Source organism: Coenobita brevimanus, chromosome 43 (assembly GCF_032717465.1).
Source record: "Coenobita brevimanus isolate Jiangsu-jjx chromosome 43, ASM3271746v2, whole genome shotgun sequence".
Classification (NCBI taxonomy): Eukaryota; Metazoa; Arthropoda; class Malacostraca; order Decapoda; family Coenobitidae; genus Coenobita; species Coenobita brevimanus.
In genome coordinates, this window is record NC_136996.1 from 5,630,804 (window position 1) to 5,658,044 (window position 27,241).

General features: G+C 44.6%; 1 protein-coding gene across 1 annotated transcript in view; it reads left to right on the plus strand.

Moving 5' to 3' along the window:
- The window catches only part of LOC145397744 (zinc finger protein castor homolog 1-like), a 479,323-nt gene that overhangs the window by 368,346 nt on the left and 83,736 nt on the right, over positions 1-27,241 (plus strand). The gene's annotated exons all lie outside the window — the stretch shown is intronic.

Genomic DNA, 27,241 nt, shown 5'->3' on the forward strand with positions numbered 1-27,241 from the left:
GCAGGATTTCTGATGGTGCTTAAATGAAGCAAAAGTGACTGACATTTGAAATATTTTAGCAGTGTTAGAACAATGATAATACCAGATGTCAGTGATGCTGTTGACTTAGGTGTCTTATGCCTCATTGTTTTGGTGGAAGAGGAACCCGGAGAAACGCTTAGTAACCTTCTCAAGATTGAATTGCTCTTATTTGTATATACTTTTGCCTTGACTCATACAGCTATCAAGCAGTTCGCAATAAAATTAGATTGAATGTTAAAGTAAGAAAAAAAAAAAACGAAAAAATGATCTGTGATAATAGTTAACTGTTATGGAGACATGTTTATCTTAGAAATGAGTTAAAATGCTATAATCTGACGCCAAGACTGATGCCAAGACACAATGGCGATAATGGTCTAGTTTCCCTTGCCAGTGTTCGGAGTCATACTGTTGCGATATCAAAACCCCAAGTCGGGATGTGCACTCGAAAATTACTGGCAGTAAAGTTGAGCAAAACTGCAGTAATAGCGGAGCCGCCGGGACGCAGCCATCTCCGCCTCCTCCCGGCCCCTGGCACACATCTTTCCTTTACGACATCCTAAAAGCCGGTATTATCTTGGCCAGCATCGCACTGAACTCTCTCTCCCGCTCCTCACCCGCTCTCTCTTCCCTCTAATGTCTTCCTCTCCACCTGTTATGCATTCCCACATTCCCCTCGTAGCCCTCCCTCAGTATTTGGTGTTGAATTTAGTGTATAACCCGGACTTCCGTGTTTAGATGTAAGGTTGGAGGGGGTATGAAGACTCACATGCCTGTGTGTGAGATATAAGGAGCCCTGCGGCGCCCTTGTGTTACCTGTTCTTCCCTACCTGCTAACCCAACCAGCCTTCCCTCTGTATCTCTTTCTAAAATCTTGGTGTTGAATGAAGGGTAAGAAGATGACTCACGTGCCTATGTGTAAGATACAAGGAACCTAAGACTGCCCTTGGGTTACCTGTTCTTCTCTAACTGCCAGCCCAGCCAACCTTCCCCCTCTATCTATCTTACTCTTGGATCGAGGATAAGAAGATGGCTCTCGTGCTTACGTGTAGGATAATAAGAACTTTGCATTGTCCTTGAGTTAAGTGTTATCCTTAATCTTCCAATCAAGCCGTACCTCTCCTGCTTCTCTCACTCAAATCTTGGTGTTGGATAAAGGGTATGAAAAGGGATTCACGTGTTCTGTGTGAGAGGTACAGGGAACTCACAGTGTCCTTGTGTTACGTGTTACCCTCTACCTGTCAGTCAATCCTATCCTTCTTATTGTAAGTTTCCCTCTAATCTTCGTGTTGGATAAAGGATATACAGAGAACTCGCGTGCTTATGTGTGAGAGGGAAGGGCCTCCAGTTGGTCTTTGTTTACCCGTTTGGAATGTTTCTTCAGTTAGACACATCATCTTGACACACGAGACACACTGAACTGTTTGACGACCTGCATTCTGTTAAAACAGACTTTACTGAACCTTAACAAGATCCACAGACATGTCATAAAAATACCCCAGCGAAAATCACTATACCAGTCCTGAATGCGACAGCTCTAGCATGTATTCAGAATGGGGAGTGGCTATTAGCGCCGAAGTGTTGACATTTGAATGTGTGGCACGTAGGACTCCGGACCTTAGGGAACAGACTGTCATTTCTATGACCAGAGTTAAACACATACAAAAAATCTGAGAAAAAATGTTCAAGACCATATTGTGTAAGGGCCGTTTGTTTCCCTTTTTAATGCAAAAAGCTTATCACTTTAATATCATTATATATGTTTTGTAGCTTGAACTGACCTAGTTTCCCACCTGGCCAGAGTGCCTGTCCTAAACGTGCTTGGAGCTGGGCTATCACATTCCCACAGAGCAACCAAAGAAATGTGGAAAAAGAGTAGAGGAACCTTTTGCCTTAATGGGATGACAGGAGTGACTGAGAGTAAAACAAGGATATCAGCTCTCAAGATTGGGTCAGCCGCCTCTCACCTGCATTCCCCAGACAACCATCAACTCTCTCGTACTCTTGTCAGTACCTGGTCAGTTTATGTCAGTGCTAATCGTGGCAGTTTTGTATGATAATGGAGAAAGATAATTTTGATGGGGATCGATTTGACGTTTAGTGTGTGTGTGTGTGTGTGTGTGTGTGTGTGTGTGTGTGTGTGTGTGTGTGTGTGTGTGTGTGTGTGTTCTTAAGATATTCTGCGTGTGTCCCAGGGGATTTCTACGTACAGTATGCGTACATGTGTACATATGTATGTATGTGTGCACGAGCGTATGCCTAGGGAATTCTGAATTATTCTCAGTGTCCTCTTGGAATTCACTCATTAGTAGGTCTATAATTACACATACTTAGGATTTGGTGCCCGCATCGTGGAAGATTTGCTGCGTGTAATGCGAGGAAGGCTGAGGCACCGCGGCCATAATTAAGCGGTAAAGCTAAACATCAGCCTCGATTAATGAACCCCGCTCTGACTTCTCCCCCTAATTTATGTTCTTCGTTAATGACTTTATGAATTCCAGCTGTCAGGTTTTTCTCCCCGGGCCGGCATCAGGGTCAAACAGGCGAATAGGTTTTATCAGCTTGGCATAATACGGTGGGCGAGGTTTCTGTGCTCACTACTGTTGCCAGAGTGATTAAAACCGAGCGTTTAATTGGGAACATTCTGCGTAAACACCTAATTTACAAGGCAGATGATGTGAGACTGAGAGGATAGATTGTTTATGATAATGTGAGATTTAAGATGATTAGTTATTTATGGTGATGTGAGATGTGACACGATTAGCTATTTATGATGACGTGAGATTTGAGATGATTACGTGTTTGTGATGGTGTGAGATTTGAAGTGATTACCTGTTTATGGCGATGTGAGATTTAGATGTTTTGCTGTTTATGATGACGTGATGTTTGAGATAAGTAGCTATTTATGATAATGTTCAATTTGAGATGATTAACCACTTGCGATGATAAGAGATTTGAGATGATAGTCTATAAGTAATTATGCGAGATTTGAGAGAATTAGGTAAGATTATGTGAAGTATGGGATGATAAGTTATTCATGAGGACGTGAGGATTGAGATAAATTATATATGATAAAATTAATGGCGACCGAGATACTTTGGACGTGTATATTATACTGTAGATATCAGCATTGTTATCAAGATGGAGAGTTGGCTATGAAGCACTGCATTTGTAAAAGCGGGAGTCATTAACAAAACGCCCAAGAGTAATATTTAGAGAAGACAATGTGAACATCCGTGAGTGTGTGACGCATGCGCGGGGAGGTGACGAGGGCGTGACGTCAAGCTCCCTTAAGTCCCGTACTGAATCAGGTGCCCCACACATGTTGAGTGAGATATCATCTGGCTATGCAAATTATGGTTTCGCCGAGTGTCATAAAGTTGTGTTTTACTCAGAGGAAAACTGCGAGCATCACACTTGAAATCAGTGACATAGGGGCACAATCAACAACTCTTCTCGCAGCCAAAACCTTTTTCTGAGATTAATGGAAACTGTGCCTTTGTTGCCAAGTCTCTCCGGGTGTGGTTGCAGCATTCACGAAGAAATTAATGGTGTGGGTAATAAAGGAGCAGTAACATACAGCAATAAAGGAGCAGCAACACAGTGGGTCCCTCCGTGGTGGTCGCGCCCGCCTTCATTATGTCACTCTGATGAATATTTAATGATTTGCTTATCTAGTGGGATGCCAAGATGCTGTGGTAAGGGGAAGACGTGGTTGTGGTAATGATGGGGGTTTGTGGTGGGGATGTGAAGGGTCATTACAAGAGATGAATGGATGATTGGGAAGTGAAGTGTCTGTGCCTGATGTCGTGGAAGTGAGGGTTGTAAAAGGGAGAGGAAAATGCTTGTGAGATAGTGATGGTGATGCTGTGACCATGAAGTACAGGATTTTACTGATGCGATGATGATGGTAGCTGAAACGATGATGATGATGATGATGATGATAATGATGATGATGACGGGGAAAGTTATACGATCTAAAGAACTAATATGCGAACAGTTCTTATGCGATTAGTAATGATAATATGCTGAACTGGTAAATCGGTGGAGTTTGTACTTTCGTTAATATGGCGGGAGCTGGGGAGATGATGTCGATGGAATGCTTAGAATCACTGGTAGCTATGGTGATATTTCCGTGACGAGATACAACCTTCGATGGTAATATTATCTGCGAAAACGAAGATGATGGCGGTGATATGTTAATGATAGTGATAACCTTTGTAATTGTGATGATAAAGGGTGTTGATGGTGATTGCGGTGAGTGCAGTGATAATGTTGTTGCTTGTAGTGGTGATGATTGTGATGTTTGTAGACGTTATTGTTGTTACAGTTGTTGTTAGTGAGTGCCAGGGAAGACGATACAGGCTCTGATTATGATGATGGTAACAGTGATCGTTGTGAGGCATATTTCTGTGTCAAGATGAGAGCGCCAGAGCTACTATCACAGCTTTATTAAGTACTGCAGTTTCCTTTAATGTTAACTGATAAAAAGAAAGTGTTCCTGGCTGTATAAGTTCCAAGTTTCCTTGAGTACTTCACAAAGCTTACTTAACCGAGAGAGAGAGAGAGAGAGAGAGAGAGAGAGAGAGAGAGAGAGAGAGAGAGAGAGAGTAGAAGCAGCCAAACGTTGTAAAAGTTGTCACGGGTTGTTAAGAGCCTTGTCACCTTTGGGCCGAGGAAGAGAAAGGGCAGGAAACAGGATGCGAGAGTGGCGGTGCGAGCAACATGCCAGGGATGATGGGTGAGGTAGAGTGTGTGTGAGGGATGGGGTGTGAGAAACAGCATGTGTGAGGGAAGTTGTGAACGGAGGAAAGTGTGTGAGGGAGGTTGTGGATTAAAGAAAGTTTGTGAGGGAGGGCAAAGTGAGAGATGAGGGGAGAGAAAGTGTGTATAATATGGAGGAGGTTGTGTAGGGAAGCAACTGCGAGGGAGATGGATCACGTGTAGGAATGAGCATATGTGAGAAATGATGGGTAAAGGAAAGTTTGTGTGAGGGAGGGCGGAGTGAAGCATGAGATGGGAATAACAGTGTGTATGGAGGAGAGTGTGTGAGGAAGAAACTATGCGAGGGAGGGCAGAGTGAGGGGTGAAATGTGAGAAAGAGTGTATGTAGAGTAGGCTAGCTGAGGAAGAAAGTATGTGAGGGAGAGCATAGTCAGGGATAAGGTGTGAGAAAAAAACGTATGTAAGGGAGGCTGTGAAAGGAAGAAAATGTGCGAATGAGGAAATATGCGCTGCCAGGGGAAGGGGAGGCGCTATAAGGGTTGATGTGGGAGGGGGACTGTGTTGGGGTGGATTTGTGAGGGAGTATGTGTGTTGGGGTGACCGTGAGAGAGAGAGAGAGAGAGAGAGAGAGTGTGTGTGTGTGTGTGTGTGTATTGCTGTGGTTATGTGAAAGGGAGTATGGTGAGATGGGCTTATGACAGAGGATGTGTGTTAGAGTGAATGTGTAAGAGTATGTGTGTTGGGTTGGATGTGAGTAAGGGTGTATGTTTCGGTGGGTGTGGGAGAGAAGATGTATGTTAGGGTGGATGTGTTAGAAAAGGTGCATATTTGAGTGTATGATTGGGTGGATGTGTGAGAGAGAGTGTGTGTGAGTGAGGGCGTGGCTGGCCCGACTCTGCTGGAGGCCCTCGCTCATCCCCGCAATGATGGAGAAATTATGCGCGCGAATTTGCAAGCTGTCGGGAAACCATTTGGAGGGAGGGAGGCAGTCGGGGTGTCGTGGTGCCGCGAAAGTTGAAAGTCTGGTGGTCGTGCATGTGTTCCTACTGGTTCTAATGTCTGCTGAAGGAAGTAAGGGAAAATGGCCATAAAAAGTTAAGGGTATGATAGTCCTTGCTGTACCTGAAGGCAAACAGTGAAGGAAGGAATGGAAATATATCTGCAAAAACTTCTCCCTCTGATGGCAAAGGTGTGTAATTCTGAAAATACTTTCTAGCACTGCACAAAACTCAGTACTATCTAGATTTGTTCTTATGATATTGTGTCTGATTAATCGACGACACAGCAAGTCTTTAATAATTATTTTGCAGAATTATCATAGATTTTCAGGAACTGTTTAAATGTCACGAAACTCTTGGCCCCCCCATTTTCTTCCTGCATCACCACCTCTACCGTATTATCACGGTCATTAACAAACCATCTTTTCCAGAATCACACCTGTCCAATGGCCACTTCTCCAAACTCTCATCACCTTTTCATTCACCAATGTTCTCATTAGCATTCCGTTACTCCCTCCTTCATTCCACCTCTTTCACCCACACTAATCCAGCACATACTCATGCTTACTCCACCACTCCACCTCCTCTAACCTTCCCATGCCCTAGCTTCCACTAAAGGGAAAAAGTCATACGGGGTTAAGAGGAAAGTTGGATTGATACAAGGCACAAACAGTGAAACAGAATAGTGGTAATAGATTGTGGTACAGTGTATGCTTGGTTATGTGATTGTTGCTCTCATTCTCCCTCGCAACACTCCGTTCTTACCCTTCTCATTTCGTAGGGAGGCAGAAGGTGAATAGGATAACACAAGGCACAGGGGTGAGACAGAGAATGTGGTAGCAGACAGTGGTATAATACTGGTTTGCATGCTTCATTTTTGCTCCCATTCCCCCTTCGTACCCCCCTCCTCCCCTCCCAGCACTAACTCATGAGGGTAGGGGTTGGAAGGAGGATAAAATGCACTGGTACAAGCGGTGAAATAAGTGCAGGAGGGTAGGGCACGCTTGGCACCGACAGTGACACAGAAGGTAACAGTAACGAACAGTGATATGGCGTAGGTTTGGGTATATAATTGTTTCTCTCCCCTTCCCTATCAGTACTCCCCCCCACCCCTCCCCCCCTTTCTTCACCCCCTCCTGTCCCTCATTGCTCCTCGTCCCTCCCCCACCTCTCTCCACCCCCTCCACTCTCTCACTGCTCCACCATCTGACCAAACTGACACGACTCACCTTCTCTCCCACGCCAGGATCTGGGTTGCGGCTCTCTTGGGGGTCCTTTCGCTCCCCGTCTTATCATTTTCCTGCCTGCATATTGTGGAAGTGTGTGTGAAGTCTTAGCCCCTCTTTCAGTACGATGACGTCCTTTTCTTAATTATTTTTGCCGCCTTGAGATTGCCTTATTAAATTAGGGGGAGATTTTTCGAATTTATGGATTAGACATACTTCATTAATCCCTTTACTGCTAAGTTAAATGAAATCGTCTGGAGATAGCTGAAACAAACTATAATGTCATCATACTGAAAGGATTAATCAGGCAATTTGCATTAAATTTTGACAAATGATTCATTACTGCTTGCGACTTACTATTATGCTTCAAGTATTAATATCCTTTTTCTTGAAACAGACGTCGTGAGTTTCCAGTTACTTAATTTTGTGAAACCACTAGGGCATAACGTGCGTCGCTTCTCTGTCTTGCTTCTTAATGCTTAGTGCGTAGTATGTAGGCTAGTGAAATAATAAGCACAGTTTTTCCATAGGCATGATGAATAGCAAACGTTTACCCACTTAGTTTTAAGAATATTGCTGAGAGCTATTGATACCTGTTTGTCCGTGAATATTAAAGACTAAAGTTCACATTCTCGTCGGTTAAGGAAGCTCGCTAATACCTAATCCTAAGCAATTTATTCTGCTTTTTACATCATGCCGTTTCCTTCTCTCCTACTTAAATAATTCTAATATCACCATACTCTTTATAAATAGTGTACAAAATTATATTAGCTAGACATATCCAAACATAAATCACCTGGGAAGACGTATTAGGGAGCTTCATTAACCGACAAGAACACGAACGTCTGACTATTAAGGGTATCTGTAATAGCCGCCAGATGGTGTAGGTAACCCTTCTCTCGAATATCCATTGTCCAGTAATCAAAAGGTAATTGTTTCTATCATTATCCCACATGCGAAAGAAATCCCGTGTAGCCGAAGTGCATAAAGAATTTGTTACGTGAAAGTTACGGACAGGAGGGTGAAAGATGGAGGGATGCGAAGTGGTGGGCCGAGATCCGAGAAAGAGGAGTTGAAGCATCTCAGTAAATATTTGACCGTGCGCGAGCCTGAGCTTCGAACCACATGATTGGTATTCGACACAGCCAATGGTGAGGAGAGGAAAAATGACACGCTGGTTAAAAATGGCCGTGGGTCTGAATATTTATGCGTGGTACCCTAATCCCTTTCACTCCGAGGACGTCTGTTTTCATTTTATTCGGTGCTATCTCAGGACTATTTTGCCTCAGTTACGGGGAGGCTTTGTGAACTGGGGATATTAGATACAGCCTTCAGTTTCCCCTTCATTTAAAAAGGTCCCTCCAAGACTGAAGAAAATCGTCTGTAGGAAGAGCAAAGTAGAGAATATATCATCGGTGAATGGGTTAATGGTATGTCCTAAATGGGTGGGCGAGGCTTCTCCTGGGTGGGCAGCTAATGCAGGGTGTGGTAGGAAGGGTCAGGCCCTTGGGATGGCCTCACGCATGGGAGTGGCAGACGATCTGAATAATTGTTTTACCAGTGTCCAGTGTACTTTAGCCTATTATAAAAGGACAAGTGATCGCCATATTCCAACACGCGATTTCATTCAGCTGAGAGAGAACCCTGCCTGAGAAAGGGTTAAAAAATGTGTTGAGAGCAAGCGATCGTTTATGAAGTTTATAATAGCTAACGTCAGGCGACTTCATTCAGCCAAGATGGTATCCTGCCTGACAGAGGGTTAAGCACTGAATAGTATTAAGTTTCTGTTACATGTGTATCATTGGTGACGTATTTCGTGCCGTCTTTAAACATCACATTTCCTAAGTTAATGTACAGTATATGCAGGATTATAGAGACACTGTGGCACACTATTCTGTATTTAAAAATATAACAGTACGGTAATAAATTTAGATCACTATTATATACATTGTTACCCTAAAAGAACTATATTCGTATTTAAGCAACCCAGTTTATCCTGTAATCCATCACTGACTAATTAGAGAGCTCTTGTAAGGCAAATAAAAGTTTCATAATTCCCATCCATTTACCAATGACGTGTGTTGTCTACGAGAGTTTCTGAGCCGCAACAGCATTATCAAGTCGTGGCACTAACTCCTTATAAAATGGACGGATGGTTTTTAAATGTCACTGCAATCACTCCCTCAACTGGTTAGCCGGAAAAAGTCACACGTGTATTATTTATCGCCCGCCAGTGAGGCAGAAATGGTGAGCCAATGCGCTTGTAATAGTGAACCATAGTTGTAGCTCACCCTGGTAGGATGGCGAGTTGATTCCAGGGGTGTTTCTTCACAACAGTCCACTCAGAGATAATGATTTGTTGAGTTATGAGTTAGTCCGTGCTCGGCCGAGGTGAGCCGTCGTGCAGAAACATCATGGATTCAACACGCTTTAAAAACATGGAAGGCTAGAAACCAAGGATCACGTCAGTACATCGAGAACGCCAAAGGGACTGACGCCCGCATCAAACTTGCATCGCCTCCAAAACTTTTCTTCCATCCCCCCCCCCCCCTCCCCGAGGCAGTTTCAGTGACCCGGAGTTCTGAGAGACGCAGGTGTGGTAGAGTTAAAGGTGGGCTGGAAGAGGGAAGTCTCGAGGTTGTAAAGAAGGAATGAGAGGAGAGTACAAAGGAAATTTGGTTGCTGTAAAGAAAGCAAGAGAGGAGACTGCAGTTGCGTTCGGACAGATCATTCAGTTTGCTACTCGTACAGGTATGAAACATATGTAATATTCTGATAATGCTGGTGGACTGCGAAGACATCAGTGGGTTTGGAAAATCATGTTCACTATCTCGCAGTGTATAGTAATGAAGTGAGTCAGTATTGATACCTCTAACTATACAAGGAAAGTCTCATTGCTGTGAAGCTTAAAAACAGAAGGGAAGTACAGGGGAAGTCTATAAAGAAAGCAGGAGCTGCCTAGAAGGAAAGGAGGAGCATGGAAGGTGCATACATAAAATTGGTGAAAAGTAGAGAAAGAACTGTGACCCGAACAAGGGAAAGACAGGGTGATGGACAGTAAAAACAGGCCAAATAGCAGGAGACAAGAAGAGTTCCGAAGACAGGAGTAAAGGTCTGGGAAACGTATGTGATGTACGAAGGTTGGAGTTACTGAAGAGCGGTAGAAACTGTCATGACTGAGGAAAAAATGAGATGAGAGTTATGAAACATTTGTCCAAGGAAAGTGCTGCATGAAGCAAAGTTACGGGTAAAATGAGTTAACAGGAAATGAATGGGGAAGGAATGTCTGGAAAATAAAAAGTGGAAGTAATAAATGTATAAGTGAGAGAAACAGTTGACATTATGAGCTAGTAGCAAAGCATATGAAAATAAGAGGTGGAAATAAATGTGGAATGAGGATTAAAAGTGTGCAAAAGGAAAAGAACGGGACAAGAAAGACAGTCGGCTGAATTGGTAAAAAGGATAAAGGATAAAAATAACTACAGCAGGAAAAAAAAAATTGAGACGATAATGAATGGGCTAGCAAGGACGACAACGCGATTCCAGGAAATTGATCTTGACCGTCGCAATACGATTAGTTTTATTTTTGCCTTTTCATATCCATTAGTTTTAGACATTTTACGACCTGCAAGGGGTAGATGTAGTCCTCATAAACCTCTTCAAAATTTAGCCATTCGTAAGCTAAACAAAACGATCTGGCGGTAACAAAAACGCACGAAATTAGGAACATAAAAATTAAGAAGGGAATCTGGGGGTAGCAAGAACAGTAATAAAAAAAATGAAAGGGTTGTAAAGAGGGGAGTGGAAAGTGGAAGATGCGTGGAAGGAAATGCCATGCCGTGCTGGAAAGACAGGCTGTGATATTTATGGGGGAAAAGGAAACTCTGTGCTCTATTATTTAACCGCCCTTTTCACTGCCTCTGCCGACTGAAACAAGATGCGATAATTCAGTAAAGAAGGTGCGAGTGAGAAGTAGGATAGAGTAGAGGAATTATTCTCTCTCTCTCTCTCTCTCTCTCTCTCTCTCTCTCTCTCTCTCTCATTACCTGATAAATTATGTTCTTTTTCCAGTTTCTCTTCCTTACTTCTCTCTTCCTCTGCTGTTTACTATCCATATTTCTTTTATCATTATCCTGAGATATCTTCCAGTAGGGAGTAAATCGTCTAACGTTAGCCTGAATGAAATGGCCAAGTTTACCCTCGACGTATGAAAGTAAAAGCTCACTTCCTTTTTTCTCTCTTCTTAGCGCACTGTCTTATATTTCCTCTTTTTTCCCTCCCTGTGTATTACTCTCTCACTTTATTTTAGCACTTACTCTCTCCATCTTTCCCTGCAAGTCTCGCTCTGTATCTTTCTCCCTCTCTCTCGCTCACTTTCACTCTGGGTGTGATGAGTGCGGGTGGAGGGAGTATAGAAAACAAAGAGGAGTCCCGCTGCGTCCAACAAATGGCGACCATGACTCCCACACCCATCGTGAATACCAAAAGCACAACGCCCCCTCACCCTCCCCTCTTCTCTCCTCCTTCTCTTCCCCTCCCTCTCCCCTCTCTTCCTCCTCCTCCCTCTTTTCTCGACTTCATGTTCTTCCTGTTCCTCGTCCTACGTTTCACATCCCTTTCTTCGTTTTCCTCACTTTCTCTTTCATAGCAGAAACAAATCTTCCCCATTTCCCTCGACTCCTTCCTCTGTTGTTTCAGTCTATGTCTCTCTCTCTCTCTCTCTCTCTCTCTCTCTCTCTCTCTCTCTCTCTCTCTCTCTCTCTCTCTCTCTCTCCCCATCCTCTCACCTTTTCCCGTTTTTCTCGTCCTATCCTCTTCCTCCCCTTTCATCAATTCCCCTTCTCCCTTGACGTTTCCCAACCTGTCATATCAAAAGCACATCTCTACCACCTCCCTCGGTCCCTCCCGCTTCTCTCTGCCCTTCTCTCACTCCTCCCTCCCTTCCCTTCCCTTTCCACTCATCTCGCCTCTCTCCGTTCTTCATCGTCCTCTCCCCTCCCGTTCCCTTCTCTTCCTCGTTCTTCCCTGTTCCTATTCTTCCACTCCCTTCCTCCTGTCCTCCTACTCCTCATTTCTTCCCTTCCCCCTTTCCCTTTTCCTCTTCTTTCTCCTCATTTCAAAAGCACAGCCCCCGTATCACCATTGGCATCCATCTTTTATTATCCGCACCCCTTCCTCATCCGACCTCCCCTTTCTTTACTTCCCGTTTCCTCCACCTTCCTGCCCCCCTTCTATTCTCCCTTCCCCCTCCCCTACTTCCCTGTGCCCCCTCTTTATTCCCCAATCCCCCTTCCTCTCCTCTTGATATTCCCTCCCCTCACCCCCTCACCCTCCTCTTCCCACACCTTTTTTCCTCTTTCCAAAAACACAACCCCGCCTCACTCCTCTGCTCGCCTGGCACACCGTTCCTCATAATAGGTCTCTTCCTCTGCCCCCTTCCTCCTCTCTCCCTCCTTTCTCTCAATTTCCACCGACCTCTCAACCCTTCCTCTTTCCTTCCCCTCCATTCCCTTCCCTCACCTAGCTCCTTTTCCTTCATTCCGAAAAAACAACCCACCTCCCCCCGTCTCCTTCCTCTTCTCTTCCTTCCATTCCCCCCCTTCACCCCATCTTGACACTCCTTTTTCTTCATTTCAAAAGCACAACCCCGCCTCACTCCCCTGCTTGCCTGGCACACCGTCCCTCATAATCACTGTCATTAGCTGTCAGTAACTCGTCCTCGGCTCCACGCTCATGCCCGTGAGTGTGAGGCTCTCCCGCAGTTTATAACAATGATTCCACCGTGAGTTATTGCCTCGGCGGCTCCAGGGACACTTTCATGCAAAGGATCCAAGTTTAGCAGCGAGTATGTCCGGTTGGTTGGGGGAGTTTTGCCTTTTTTTTTTTTTTCCTTTTCATGCACTACAGCTCTTTCTGTTCGAAAAGGTCTTGTTAAATACCTGTAGTTGATGGTAAAAATCTGACTGTTGTGATTTATTTGAGCAAATGTTTGGTATATTAACACTATTAATTATATCAGTATTAACAGTATCAGGTAAAAAAAATCCAAATCTAGACACGACTGCGTGAGAGTTTCGTCTTTTTTTCTCTCTCATTTTGTCTTAAGCTACAACTCTCCGTCTGTAGATATATGCGGTATTTGATGCCGTAGCCAGTCTGCAGTATCTGTTTGCTGGCTGACTGACAGTGAAAGCACCAATTACATTTTGAAGTTTTGCCGTAAAGTCAGAAAGATGGCGTGTATTTAGAAAGAATTACTGGACTGTAGTTGATGAGGAAGTGAACTTCAGGAGAGGAAACGTCGGGCTTAACCCATCGTCATGAGTATATATTTTAGTTGTAATGTTGAGAAAACAGTCTCCTAATGATATATGTAGATTATATATGCTAGAGTTGTAATACAGATATCTTGTGATGTCAGACATTATGAACTGTACTGTTGTTGATTTAAAAAGCTTGCTAACACCTCTTCTATAGCTGATTATTTTGTCTCATACACTCAGTGTTCTCCTGCATGGTATTCGTATCTTTTATATATCAACAAGTTTGCATAAATAGCGAAAAAGATAAAATAAATCAACAATATGCAAAAAAAAATAAATAAATAAAAAACTATGGTAAGGAAAAGGTGCTGGAAAACCAAGGTCGACAAAAATACGTGTTTAGGTGTATACACTCCCTTCAGAAGCAACGGAGTCTGTCATAAGGGTTAGAATTAGGGAGTGGGAGAGTAACCGTTGTGCGGGAGTGTTTCTGAGGTGAAGTGTGGGATAAGCATCAGTATTATAAATGTGAGTGCTGGGGCGGACCCGACCGTCATAATGGTGACTGCGGGGAACAGTGGTGAGGCCCCGCGTGACGTCCAACCCCTCTCCTCCCTACCTTTACATTGCTTCCCCTCCCCTCCCCTCCCCTCCCATCTTACCCTTCCCCTTCCCCTTCCCTCCCTCCACCTCTGTTCATTTTTCTCTCCCCTCCCTTCCCTCTATAGCGTTACTCTCACCTCCCCTCACCATCATGCCCCTTCCTTTCCCCTCATCACCATTCCCATTTCCTTTCTCCGTTCCTTTCCATCCTACCTTTCAGCTCCCCTCCTACCATGTCCTTTCCCTCCTTCCACCGTTATGCCCTTTACCCTCCTCTTCCCTCCCAAAATACGATTCCCCTCCCTTCCACTCCCATCCGACTGCATCCTTTCCCGTCCCCCATCATCATACCCCTTCCCTTTCCCTCCCTCCTCCCTCTCTGTTCTTCCCTCTTCCTTCCCCTTCCTCACAACCGCTCTGTATCCTTTCCTCGCCCTTCCCCTCCCATCACCGTCGTGCCACTGTCTCAGCCTCACCACCATGCTCCTTCCCCTCTCTATCTTTCCCTCGTTGTTTCCCTCGCCTCACAATCACTCTTTATCCCTCCCTCGCCCTTTCACCCTCCTTCCTTCATCTACCTCACATCGTTTTGTCCTTTACTTCGCCCTTTTCTCCTGCCCTCCCCTTCCTCTTATTCAGCTCTTCTCCTCCATCTCTGTCTTACACATCTCTCTATGCTGGTGTTTCATGTGCCGCCACCTCCACTCACCCCTCCTACCTTAACTAAAACGTTCTGTGCCACTCTTCCCCACCAGCCCCACAATCAAGAATACACGCCTCCCCGTCCCCTCGCCCCCGTGTGGCATTCCATCAAATGTTACTTGTTTATTGCACAGATTAGTTTCACCGACAGTGTTAACGTGCAAGTAATTTTATTCTTTTATAGATTTTTTTTATTCTTCAGTAACAGAGTAAATTACTTGTTTCTTCCTTTTTTTTTTTTTTTTTTTTTCAAGAGAGAAGGCATTCCACTCATAAATTTATTTCTCATTTCTTCCCACAAGACTAGGCCACAGTTTTACCGTACTATCACTACAGTCACCTGTATCTCATAAGACATTTCTGTATAATAATGTACGATAGTCTACTCTGTCATTTTCCCCCTGGTATGGAGAATGATATTTCCAAGTGTTATTAATTACATCTCTCCATATTTGTACTCTCTCTCTCTCTCTCTCTCTCTCTGTTGTATATATATATATATATATATATATATATATATATATATATATATATATATACAGTATATGCGAATATTATACTGTGACGGGTGGGGGTGGGGATGGGGGTGAGGGAGGGCCAGGCTCACACTGTCACTCTCACCTTCGCACACACCACCACACACACCACCACACTCCCGTCCCGCCTCTAATTATAGATAATGGCCTCGTGCAGGGATACTTTTAACCTCGGCCACAGAATAATATGTTAATTATTAATCGTTGCGTGAGAACTGGTCCCAGCTTTTATCACTCCTGGGGAAGATCTCGAGGCAGCTACTGTATCCACCGATAATACAAGTGAAGTCATGTGATATCCAGCGGTATATTTAAATGTGACACAGTGTTGCATTTATCTCAGTTTGATGTTCTATACCCTTATTCAGTACAAGTTTGATGACAGCGGAGAGATACTAGGTTAATTATGGTTCGCTTCTGTGTATATTTTCTTTCCTAACGTGAAAAGGATTAAACGTATTATATGCCATTTTCACCTCATCCATTCCTTTTGAAAATCTTTTTTCTCCTTTATAATAGTCATAACTTTTTTCCATTTTCTTCTCAGATTTTATACCAGGGGGGATGAAAAAGAACCTTCATTTTTTCTACCCATTTCTCATGGTCGTAGCCTAACCTAGTGTGTATGTAGTTTTTCACAGCACAAAATCTCGATGTAAACCAGTAGCTCCCCTGCCGTCTGCATTTTAGCGTCATTATTATCATCATCCTGACCTTTTTCCCAGCCAAGGATGAGATGAGATGAGGTCTTTTCTGCGTGCCTATTTCTATCCTATAATGAACTGGAAAAGGTACACATTTATCGCCTTCGCCATTATTCTTATATCATTCTGCCAACGTTGACGTGAATGGTGCCTCACTTCTGCTTCCTCCCCCTTTAATTTATGCCACCATCATGTCACTTTTACACCTCATCCTCTCACCCGAAACCTCATTCTCGCCATCTGAGCCCTTTACTCCCTTCTCACCTGCCGGACCGTCTCACAGATCACTCCTTCTTCCTCCTTGCCTTTCCCTTTCCTCCCCCTGCCTCGCCCTCTCCTCTCTCTGCCTAACCTTTCCTCCTTTACATCACTCTATTTCCCCTAACTTCACTTTCCCTCCCTTTGCCTCACCTTCGTCTTCTCTCCCCTACATCATCCCTTCCCCGTGTCTCAACCCCTCTCACCCCCATCCTGTCTCCCTCACCCTTTCTTGCCCTCCGCCACCTTGTTATGCCCACCTTTACTCCGCCTTACCCCATGTCACCCTGTCTTTCATTTTCATACCCTGCCCCTGCTTTAACGTAAATACCCCTCACACTGTCAGCACTGTTTCTCTATGTCCAGAGGTGACGACAAAGTCCATAGTCTTGCTCACGTTACAGACGGCCTCAGTTAGTGTCACCTTTCGACGGCAAGGCAACAGCGGGTACCTCATTATGTGTATTTCAGCTCTAGCCTTGGTTATGTACAGCTGGGAACATTATCCTAAACAAAATTAAAACCCGAACAAGTAAATGGTCGACGAGATACTGTTTGCAGGTGTTAGGAAAACAGAAGGAAATATCCATATTTAATGCTGTCTCCTTGCTCGAGAAAGCCATCAGCGGTGACATGTGTCTCAGCGCCTCACGCCCACCAAGAGGGCCTCGTAGACATCGCCCGCGCCTATATTTACCCTCAGACCCTCCCTGTCGCTGCACCGGCTCACACCACCGCGGTAAAACACTGTCGAATTGTTTGTGATTCCTGTTCACAATAATGGTCGCGGATATGGAGCTGTTGTAGTCCACCAAGACAATGCATACACTCGGTTTGCCGCTTCTTGGTGTGAATAGCCCCTGAGCGTGTAGACAGCATCAGACGCACACAAGATATTCCCTCAAACACGACAAATGGTGACAAGGGTGACGGCTGTGCATCCGCCACGGGTGACACTGATTGCTAGCTTTTACGACACCCAACAGCCACACACGCCACGGATCTGTTAGGGATTGGTGAAATACGGCGGGGTAGGCCTTACATCGCTCCATGGGTCACCTTCAGGGACCATAACACGAGAGTTTCGACGTTAAGCCCTTGTTCGTTATGCCATTATCGAGCTGTAAGGATCTGAGAACCGGAGAAACTGTCGAGAAAGAAAAGTAATCGCGGTCATTTCTCTTGGCTTACGATTTGGGTGTAAGTGTCGCAGATGTCTCCTGGGTGCTCCCGTAATGAGCGTGGCTTGTCATTAGCTTACACAGAAACGCCAAAATTTGTCGTGAGGGTCTTAGTCGGGACGATTTACTTCGCCACGCTCCTTCGGCCGTGTGACACATTTGTGCTGTTTTGTTGGGTTTTGTCGGGGAGAGGGCGAGGGTGGGCGGCGAGAGGGGCGGGAGCGCGCGAGGGGCGGGCTCAGTCGGGGGAAAAACAAAGAGGGTGATGAGTGGGCAATGCGAGATCTTTTGTGCCGGGAGATGAGTGTGAGGGCTTATATATTGAGGGGTGGCGGCGCTGGTGGAGGCTCGGTGGGTGGGCGACGGAGGAGGGTTTGGCCGGGGAAGCAGGGAAAGGTATAGTGTGCAGCTGACACACCCCTGTACTTTGTGGCATCAACACCTTCGCTTGACAGCACTTGGTGGAGAAACACTCAACTTTTGTCAGGTGCTTATTAATTAGCCACAGGGAGCAGTAGCATTAGCATAAAGGAGGAACCGAACATGATAAAATTTCTCCATAGCATAAAGTTATGTTGGGTACTGTTAACGTCTTGAATACCAATACATGATTTTTGTTGAACACGTAGGGTAGCACTTCGATATTAAATACGACTGAGTACTAGCAAAATAAGTCACATTAGCCTCTTCTGTTCGGCGACGGATTTTTTTATTTTCATATTACTACCTTCAGACGATTTTATTCAGCCAGTAGAGGTCTTTGCAGCTTGGATGTTGGAACTCTCATTGGTCACATCACTGCAAAAAAAAAATCTCCCCCAAGATTAATAAAATCGTCTGGAGGTACGAAGAATAAACCAGCAGTATGTCACCTGATGCAAGGGAGTAAAAAAAGAAAAATCCAAGACAAATAGACAGCAATTTTCAAACGACCCATATCAAGAAAATCCCCGAGAAGTAGAACAACGCCAGCCCACAAAACGACCATGAACAAGATGTAGGAGGCGAGGCACTGAGTCCCAGAATTTACAGAGATTAGTGTAAGTCCTCCCCGCCTACACCTGCGATCGCGTCTACACACAAAAACACAAACACGTCACAGGGTCCTGAACATTTTGCTACACGCGGTGACGAGGAAGTCAAAACACGTCCGGAATATATGTCCAAAAGCGAGCGAGAAAACACCCATGGAGGCGCTCTGCTGTAGGTAGAAGGAGCAGGTGGTACCCGTCAGTTAAGTGAGTGCTGAGGCATTTGTAATCTTAGGTTAATATTTACTGTACGGGTAAAATAAAATGACGAAAAAAATATAAACATACGTGTGAAGATAAAGGTGGTTAATGGAAAGGTTCTGAAAACAAAGTGATTTGTTTTCCCCATTCCTTCCCACTCATCTTCGTGTTTGCTTTATGACAACTGTATGAGAGGAGTCATAAAGAACTGTTTTCAAGATATGAGAGGTGACAGTCGTGGTGACGTAGGAGAGGATACCTATGGCTCTATGCCCAGACCTTCCCCCTTCCCCTCCTCTCCTCTCTCCCCTCCCTCCCCCCTTCCCTTGTTTTACCTGTCCTCTCTCACCTCTCCTCCCCTCACCTTCCCCTCTTCTTTCACCTCTTTATACCTCTCTTTTCCTCTTACCTTTCTTGTTCGTTCTATCGCTGTCACCTCTTGCCTCTCGTTTTTCCCTCCTCTCCCTGTCCTCTCTCACCTCTCTTTCCCCTACTTCCCTTTCTGTACCTCCTCCATTTCTTTTCATCTCCTTTTTCCCTCCCCGTTTGTTCCCTTTTACCACTCTTCGCCTACCCTATCCCTTCTCTCTCTCTGCCTTCCACTCTTTCTCCTCTTTTCCCTATCTGGCTCTTTTACCTGTCTTGTTTCTCCTGTAAGTTTCTACAGTCTTTTCCTACCCTCTTTTCCTTTTTCCTGTCCTTTCTGTCCTCTTTCACGTTTCCTCGCTTCATTTTCCCTTGCTCCTTTACCCTCTCCCACTTCTCTTCCGTATCTCCTTCTATATTTTCCTCCTTTTTTCTCCTTTTCCATCCCCTTCTTATCCTCTCTCACTCTTCTTCCTCTCACTTTCCCACCTTTTTCTTTATCTTCCGCGTCAGTCTTTACTTGTCCTTTGTCCCCTCCTTTTATCAATCTCCTGCCCTCTCTCAATTGTCTCTCTCTGTTTCTTTATCCTTCTTCAGTATCCTACTCCTCCCATTCTTCTCCTCGACACCCCTCTGTTCCTTTTTGCTCTTTGTTTCCCTTTTCCTTCACTTCCATCTTCCTCTCTCTGCTGTCCCTCCGTTTCCCTTCCTTCTGTTCCTTTCCCCCTCCCCACCTCTTCGTTCTCTTCAACTGCCCTTCCATCCTCCCTCCTCCCCCTCATTCCTACCTACCCAAGGACAAAGTTGGAGGGGAAAGGAGGGGAAGGGGGTAACAGCTATCCCCGACTTCCCTTTCCTCCTTTCACCTTTCTTCGTTCATTCCCCTCCCTTCCCCTCCTGCCTACCTACCTACCTATCCAGGGAGAGTAGGGTGGAAGGGTAAGGGATGGGGGTGACAGCTAACCTCCCACCCCTCCATAATTCTCCCACCTTTTTTCGCCCTGCCTGCGCCGCTCTCCTTCATTAATAACAAGGAGCAGTGTAAGGTGGCACTGTTCTGGCCCTCATCCGTATTCTGGCACTCACCCTTGCCCCGCCCCTCTCCTCTTATCTCATCTCCTGTCTTCCTCTTTCTTCCTCCTCTCATCCGTGTTACCTCTCTTCCTTTCTTTTTTTATCTTCTCTATTTTCCTTCCCCTCCTCTCCTCTCATCTCATCTTATCCTCTGCATCTCGTGTACTTTTTTTCTCTTTTCCTTTCTTCTCCCCTCCTTTTTTCTCGTTCTGTTGCATCTCTTCTTGCTTGCTCTCCTCTCTTTTCTCTCCTTTTCTCTTGTCCTGTTGCATCTCTTTTCGCTTCCCCTCATTCCTCTTCTGTAATTTCCATCCCTCTCCTCCCCTTTCTTCTCTTCCCTTATAATTTTCTCCCCTCTACTTTCTTGTGGCTTCTTCCCTTATTCCTCTCTTTGCCATAATACTTCTCTGTTCTTTCATATTCCTGTCGTCTTTCACCGCTATCTTCTCTCCGTTTTTGTCGTCCTCTCACATTATTTTTTATTTCTGTGTCTGCACACCGCTTCTTTGTTCGTTCCTATATTTTTCCTTTCATATCTCTTTCTTTTCTTCAATACGTCTACTCTTTTTCCATTTTTTTTTTTTTTTTTTTTTTTTTTTAGATTCGGGAGCATCTTTTGGAGCGACTCTGTCTGCCAGTCACTCCCCAAGGTTTTTCGGACAAATGTTTCACTCCCGTAGACTTTAGTGAAACCCCATTCTGCTGCCCTCATGGTCTCGCATCATCTGGCACTTTTGTACTTGTTGCTTTTTATGGCTTCGTTTTCGCCTGTGTCTAACTCAGTTTCCTCTGTTGCCCCTCATCTTTCCTCCTTCTCCCCTCCGTTTACTTTTACTCACCTTACTCACTCCTCTCTTCCCATCCGTCATTCCTTTCTCTCCCTTCCTGTTTCTTTTCTTCCTCTCTCACTTTTCTTTTGCTCCCTTTTCTTTCTCTTTCTCTTTCTTCATTCTTGCCCTTCCCATGCCAAACCTCTTTTCTCTGCCTCCCACTTCTTCTTTTCTTTTTCTCTCACTGCACCCTCTTCTTTCACCTCACCTCTCCCCTCCCTTCCTCTCTCTTCTCCCCGATTCACTTCCCTCACCTCACCTCTCTCCACAAGCCATCTTCATCACCAGCGCCACCTCTTCAAAAACTCTCCGCTAAATGAAACGACCTCACCTCTGCAATGACAAGCTCTGAGTTCTTTTCGCGTGGGTACTCTTCATTTTTACAACCCCCGTAATCGCCACCACCACCACACCACCACCACAACAGTCACTATCACTACCACTATTACTTTCCATAGACGCCACAACCACCACCTCCCTTATTCACCATCACCATTGCCATAGACACCACCACCATCACCTCGCATAGTCACCACCATCACCGCCATAGTCACCACCACCACCATCATAGGCACCACCACCACCATCATAGTCACCACCACCACCACCTCCCATAGTCATTACCACCACCACCTCCCATAGTCATTACCACCGCCACCACTTCCACCACTATCACCACCACCACCTGCTCACCACAACCTGCCATAGCCACAACCCTCTTCAAAGGCACTTCCACCCACACACTCCTCCTCATAATCATATTCACAAGGCTTATCACTCAACACCCCTACTTAACACTGCCCTCATCAGAGTCTCAAAACCTCTCTACTTTCCTCTCTCACTACCATATTCCTCCACCATTACCATCATCACAGTTTCCACCTTCACCACCGCCAACCACCACCATACCACCTCTCCACCTCTGTCACTTCTTTCACACTCACCAACATTACTATTATCACACTTTTTGCCAGAACACCTAATTATCACCACCACTGCAATTTTCTCCCTCACCATCACCACTCCCACCACCACCATATCTCCTCTTCAACTCCACCACTTCGACACTCGCAGCGTTACTACACTACTAAACCAGATATCCCTCACCTACACCACCAGCACTACAACCACCACAACTACTACAGTTTCTTCCCTCGCCGTATCCCCTCTTCGCCTCCACAACCTCTTTCTCTAACAATAATTATCAGTGCGACATTTACACTCCTCACCAAAGTAGATTCCCCTCACCTTTGTCACCAGTCCCCTCCCCCACCCCCCTCCAACACCATACTTCCCTCACTAAAGACACCATTACCACCACAGTTCCCCTCACCACAGCTACCGCACCCTCCCACGACCACCACCATCACGGGTTCTTCACCACCACCACTACCACCACAGTTCCCTGACCACCGCCAGCACAAATACCATCACCAACACAGTTCCCTTCACACCACCGCCACCACAGTTCTCTCACCACCACCACCACACACTACTCGCCCCACCAGACCACCCACCCTTCTCTCCCTTCCTCTCCTGCGCCAAACACGTTAATTAATTTCATGAGCTGTAACGCTGCACTGATAAGCTATTATTCTCCAGTTTTTCCCTCTCCCCCAACACTCGCGAGTTTTAGGGAAGCATAAGTTAGTTTTCCGCGGACGTAACGCCGAGACAAAGGTGGCGGAAAGTGGAACAAATTCACTCGAAAAATTCTCCCCCATCCCCCATCGTGAGCTGTAATATTTCTGTGAGTGCATGAATACTTGGCGGGTCTCACTGAGGTTCTGTGTTCATTTATAGCGTAGCGCTCACTTTGCTCATTATGTTTTCCCCGCTGCTTGACTTTCACCTCTCAGGATGTAGATCAGTTTATTGAGCCATCTTTTAATCCTGACAGTCATATAGCACTCATCTTTTAACAATCTTTTAACATCGACAGCCACACAGCAATCATCGTTTAACTGTCTGATTTTAGAAAATATCCAAGAATTTGTGACTGGTAATAAAGTAAGTCAGCAAACAGAATATAGCACACTGGAATAGGACAGTGAATTCAAATATCCTCGTCATCAAAACATAGTGTTATTTAAATTCAAGATGGCTCATCCTCCACACGTGTTAATCATCTGGAGCTGCACGAAACACATGACACACATTTCCCGGGTGTGCGCCAGGGTCCCACCAGTTCCCACACGAGGGAATGAGATCAAAACTCTCTATAAAAGGAGCCGTGCAGGCAGAAGCTCCACATATCACAACATAGCGTTCCGTTTTTCTTTTCTTCAACATAAGCGCAAGAGCCGCACCCCCTGGCGCCGGCAGCCACCAGAATAACAAACAGTGGTGTGTAAACGAGTCCCTGCTCACTCTGTGTCACATGCAGAAACTACAACTCCAGACTTTCTCAGATTCACAACAAACTTTTGAAACAGGAGAGTGAGGTAGAGCAGGAGTTAGATGGAAATAAAATCGAATCAGAGGAGTGAGGTAGCGCAGAAATTGGTTAGAAAAAAAAATCGACAGGGGATTGGGACGGTCACTGAGATGGAACAAAGAGTCAGAAGTCAGCCAAGTCACAGTCAGGGCGCCCTGTTGGGTTTGGACTTCATGACCCTGCATAAGACGGGTTCTGTTTACTACGCTGGATTACCTGTCCAATTTTGGATAACCTGTACATAGGTGCGCTGGCCCAATCACAGCTTTCAGCCCAGGGATTATAGACATGCCCAGAATTAGATAAAGTAGGTAGTCTAGTGTACAGCTTCCCAAAGCTCACATGTACTGGTTGTAGTGTGACTCATTGCTGCTGTCACCTTCGGGGGCGGCGTCTTTTTGTACTTCTACTTAGAATTTGTTTGTTTTTGTTTTATTTAGTTTTTGCTGTAGCGATGCAGAGAACTGGTGATGGTGGAGGTGGAGGAAGAGGAGGAAGAGAGGTAAGATAGAGGGTGCGGGTCTTGGGTTCGAATGTGATTGTTGCAGGGAAGTTACTATATTTTTTTTTTTTTTTTTTTTTTTTTCATTTTAGGATTGTTAGCGTTTGTCCTGAGTCTAATATATAAAGGAAAGAGTAATGGCTAGAAAAAATAAAAGAATGAACGGTAAGTTATTAAATCTTTTTCAAGAGCATTAAAAAAAGACTCACATCAGTATGACATGTAATCACACATTAACCTGTGTTGGCATATATATATATATATATATATATATATATATATATATATATATATATATATATATATATATATTACGTGTCTGACCCTGGGCAAAGGCTTAAGGGCCTATTTCTTGGGGGCAGTGACCTATCCCAAGGCTCAGTAGTACTCCTACACCTCCACATGTCACCACTTCGGCGCTAACACTCACCATCCATATTGAATACATGCTAGGGCTGTCTCATGCAGGATTGGTGTATTGTTATTAGAGGGGGTATTTTTACATGTCGGCGGGTAATCTGGTAGATCAGGAAAGCCTGCTTTTTAGGAAATTCAAATTCTTAAACTGTTCCCTGCCCCAGCCGGGATTCGATCCTGGGTCCATTAGGACTGCAGACCGCCTCACTACCGATTCAGCCATCGCCTCCCCAATGACCTATTGTCTCTTGTAACATGTTATCACCAACATCAATAAAGCTTACTTGGTGCTCATTAGCAACATAAATGTAATTTCTGCAGAATTTTGGTGTCATAAATGTGGTATCCAATTATGAATGATAATTTGTCAATATATATATATATACCAGTATATATATTCATTCATTCACAGTTCTTTATTACAATGTTTAGACTAATATTAAATAAAAAAATCTTGAAGGTACATGAAGGCAAGAGACTTTGATTAGCAAGAGAGAATATTGACGTGTTGTAATAGACAGAGTTGGAGACGTTTATATCTCAGCTCTGTAAATGAACCCTTGGATTATGGCTATGCTAACAGAGAAGAGGCAACAGACACATTGGGTCAGGTTTGGCCAGTCTTCGGATATTCATCCTATGTGTTTAATGGACAGCGTGTAGACCAGTCGTGGAGTTACTGGTTACACACACACACACACACACACACACACACACACACACACACACACACACACACACACACACACACACATCTCCCTGCCAATGGTTATGAGCCCATGTGCCACGCCTTTACGGGTTGTGGCTTCGACCTCGTAATGACGCAGAGAATGAAGGTGTATGGTCGGATTCAGAGACATACGATTATCCCTTCGTCTCGTAAGTAGGATTAATTTTACAGGAAAGACAGGAGGAGGAGAGAGCTGCTTCTTCCTGTCTCTCTTGTTCTTCCTGTGTAAAGAAATCTTACTGTTGTTATGAGGGGAAAGTTATCGTGAGTTATTTTTCGTAACTGCAGGAAGGACCTGGAGGGAAGAGGTCTGATACTTCCCATGCCTCTTGTTCTTCCTCCAATAAGAAAAGTAAGATGAGAGAGAGAGAGAGAGTAGGTCGTAAGTTGTTTGTGAATTCCGTCTGTGGAGGTTACCTGAACTTATGGACACTCGTTCACAATAATAATAATAACAATAATCATCATCATCATCATCATCATCATATTAATAGTAATAATAATTCATTTTGTCAAGCTGGGTTACTTTAAAATATCCTCTCTTATATTTCCTTGATGTCCATGTTTATCTGAAGTCTTATGCTGGTAAAATCCTCTTCCTGCATTGATGTTAGTGACCTTTTTTAAGTTTTTAGGGTTGCCTTCTCGCTGGCATTGGAGATTTTGCAATATTTCTTAATTTCTTTTTTTATTTTGCCTTGATCATGGCTTGTGTGGTACCTATATCTAACTTATATGGACACTCTTTCAATTAGGACCATATAAGAGGATGATAAGATGTAAAATAAATCTCTAGGGAAAATGTGCCAGGAGGTTTGCCATACCACATAAAATACACCTTGATACTGACCTATGTGTTACCAATACCTTTCATTTATCGAAATACTTGGAATCAGTTGCATATAAAAGGAGGCTAAGGAGAAAGGCGGAAAATAAATCGCTAAGGAAAGAGTGCTAAGAAGAGCATTCCATCTAGAATATAGCCCTCACTTGTGGAGATGTGTTACAGGAGGGAAGTGAGAGCAGAGAGAGAAGGGGAGAGCCGTCAGGGGCCTGGTTGTGGGTCATGACAGATGGCAGGGGAGTAGCCGGCCAGGTACACGCGTTGATTTACTGCCCCACTGATTGTCCTGATTGCCAAGAAATGTCAAAATGAAGTATGGATGCCCAGACCGTGCCAGATTTACTCTCTGGCCCGTAACCCCTCATAATGCACCAGGTGAAAGCCCCAGAGTCCGACCCCTCCTTCTCCTCCTACTCCGACAGGTAATAGAGCTCCGCAAAAACCGTGTTATGGAGGAAACCAGCAATCTCGTAAGACGCTGAGAAAGAGTAGGACGGGACCAAAATACACAACCCGTATAGTGTAAGCTTGTTAGTGCGTCGCTCGGGTTCAGCTGTTTGCAACAAATCTCCATCATAAACGCGGCTTCATCTCTTCCCCCCACCTCGCACCGGCTTATCTCCGTCTTCCCAGTGTATATTTCCCCCCTTATCTTCATGTCTGCCTGCCTTCTCCCTCCTTTTCCACCTAACCCTGGCAATTCTCCCTTCCCACCTGCTCCCCCTCCCGTCATTTCCCCCTCTCTTTCCTCCCCTTTCATTATACACTGATTTACTGAGTACTTTGTGAAGTGCCGCGCCCCTCACTCCCAGGGAAACACCACCTTGTATTTCTCTACAATAAGAGTGTAAACATGAGCATTTTACGATGCCTACCAAGAACACACACACACACACACACACACACACACACACACACACACACACACACACACACACACACACACAAAGAAGTATAGTTGCAGTCGAAAAATATAACTGTAGTTCATTCACTTTATCCTGACCCAGGTTTTCGTCCTTTGCAGCTTAATTCACGTAGTTCAGTGGCAGAAAAAGACATTGCTACGGCTCTGTGTCCTATCCATGGAACTTCTTCGTGACTAGCATCTTATTCTAGTATTCATCCCTTGTTACAACTGAGCATTTATGATGGAGAGATGGCAAATTAGGCCAAGTTAAACAGAACAGCGTATAGTAACCAAAAAGGGATATTCCTACGTCGTAAATGAGGTTCATTAAATTACACTCAATCACGATTTAGTATTCAAGTTGCGAAAATAGCCTAGTTCCGTCAGGGGGAAATGAATCGACTATATTTCAGGAAGTTCTCATTAAATTTGACAGTTTCGATGCTCTGTAAAGGAATTACTTAATGCAACTTTACCTCTGTAATGAGCATATTTACGTTGGTACAATCTTCGTAGCGCCTTTCCCTTGACAGTCAATTTTTCACATAACACCTTACTTTCTGTTGTGTTATGCATACCAGTTTCATATCAGCACAGTGTCCATTAATGAACAAGATAATGTTAAGGAGTAATGTGCAGAGTAAATCGCTGAAGAAGAGACGTTACGAAATTTCCAAAGCCAACTATA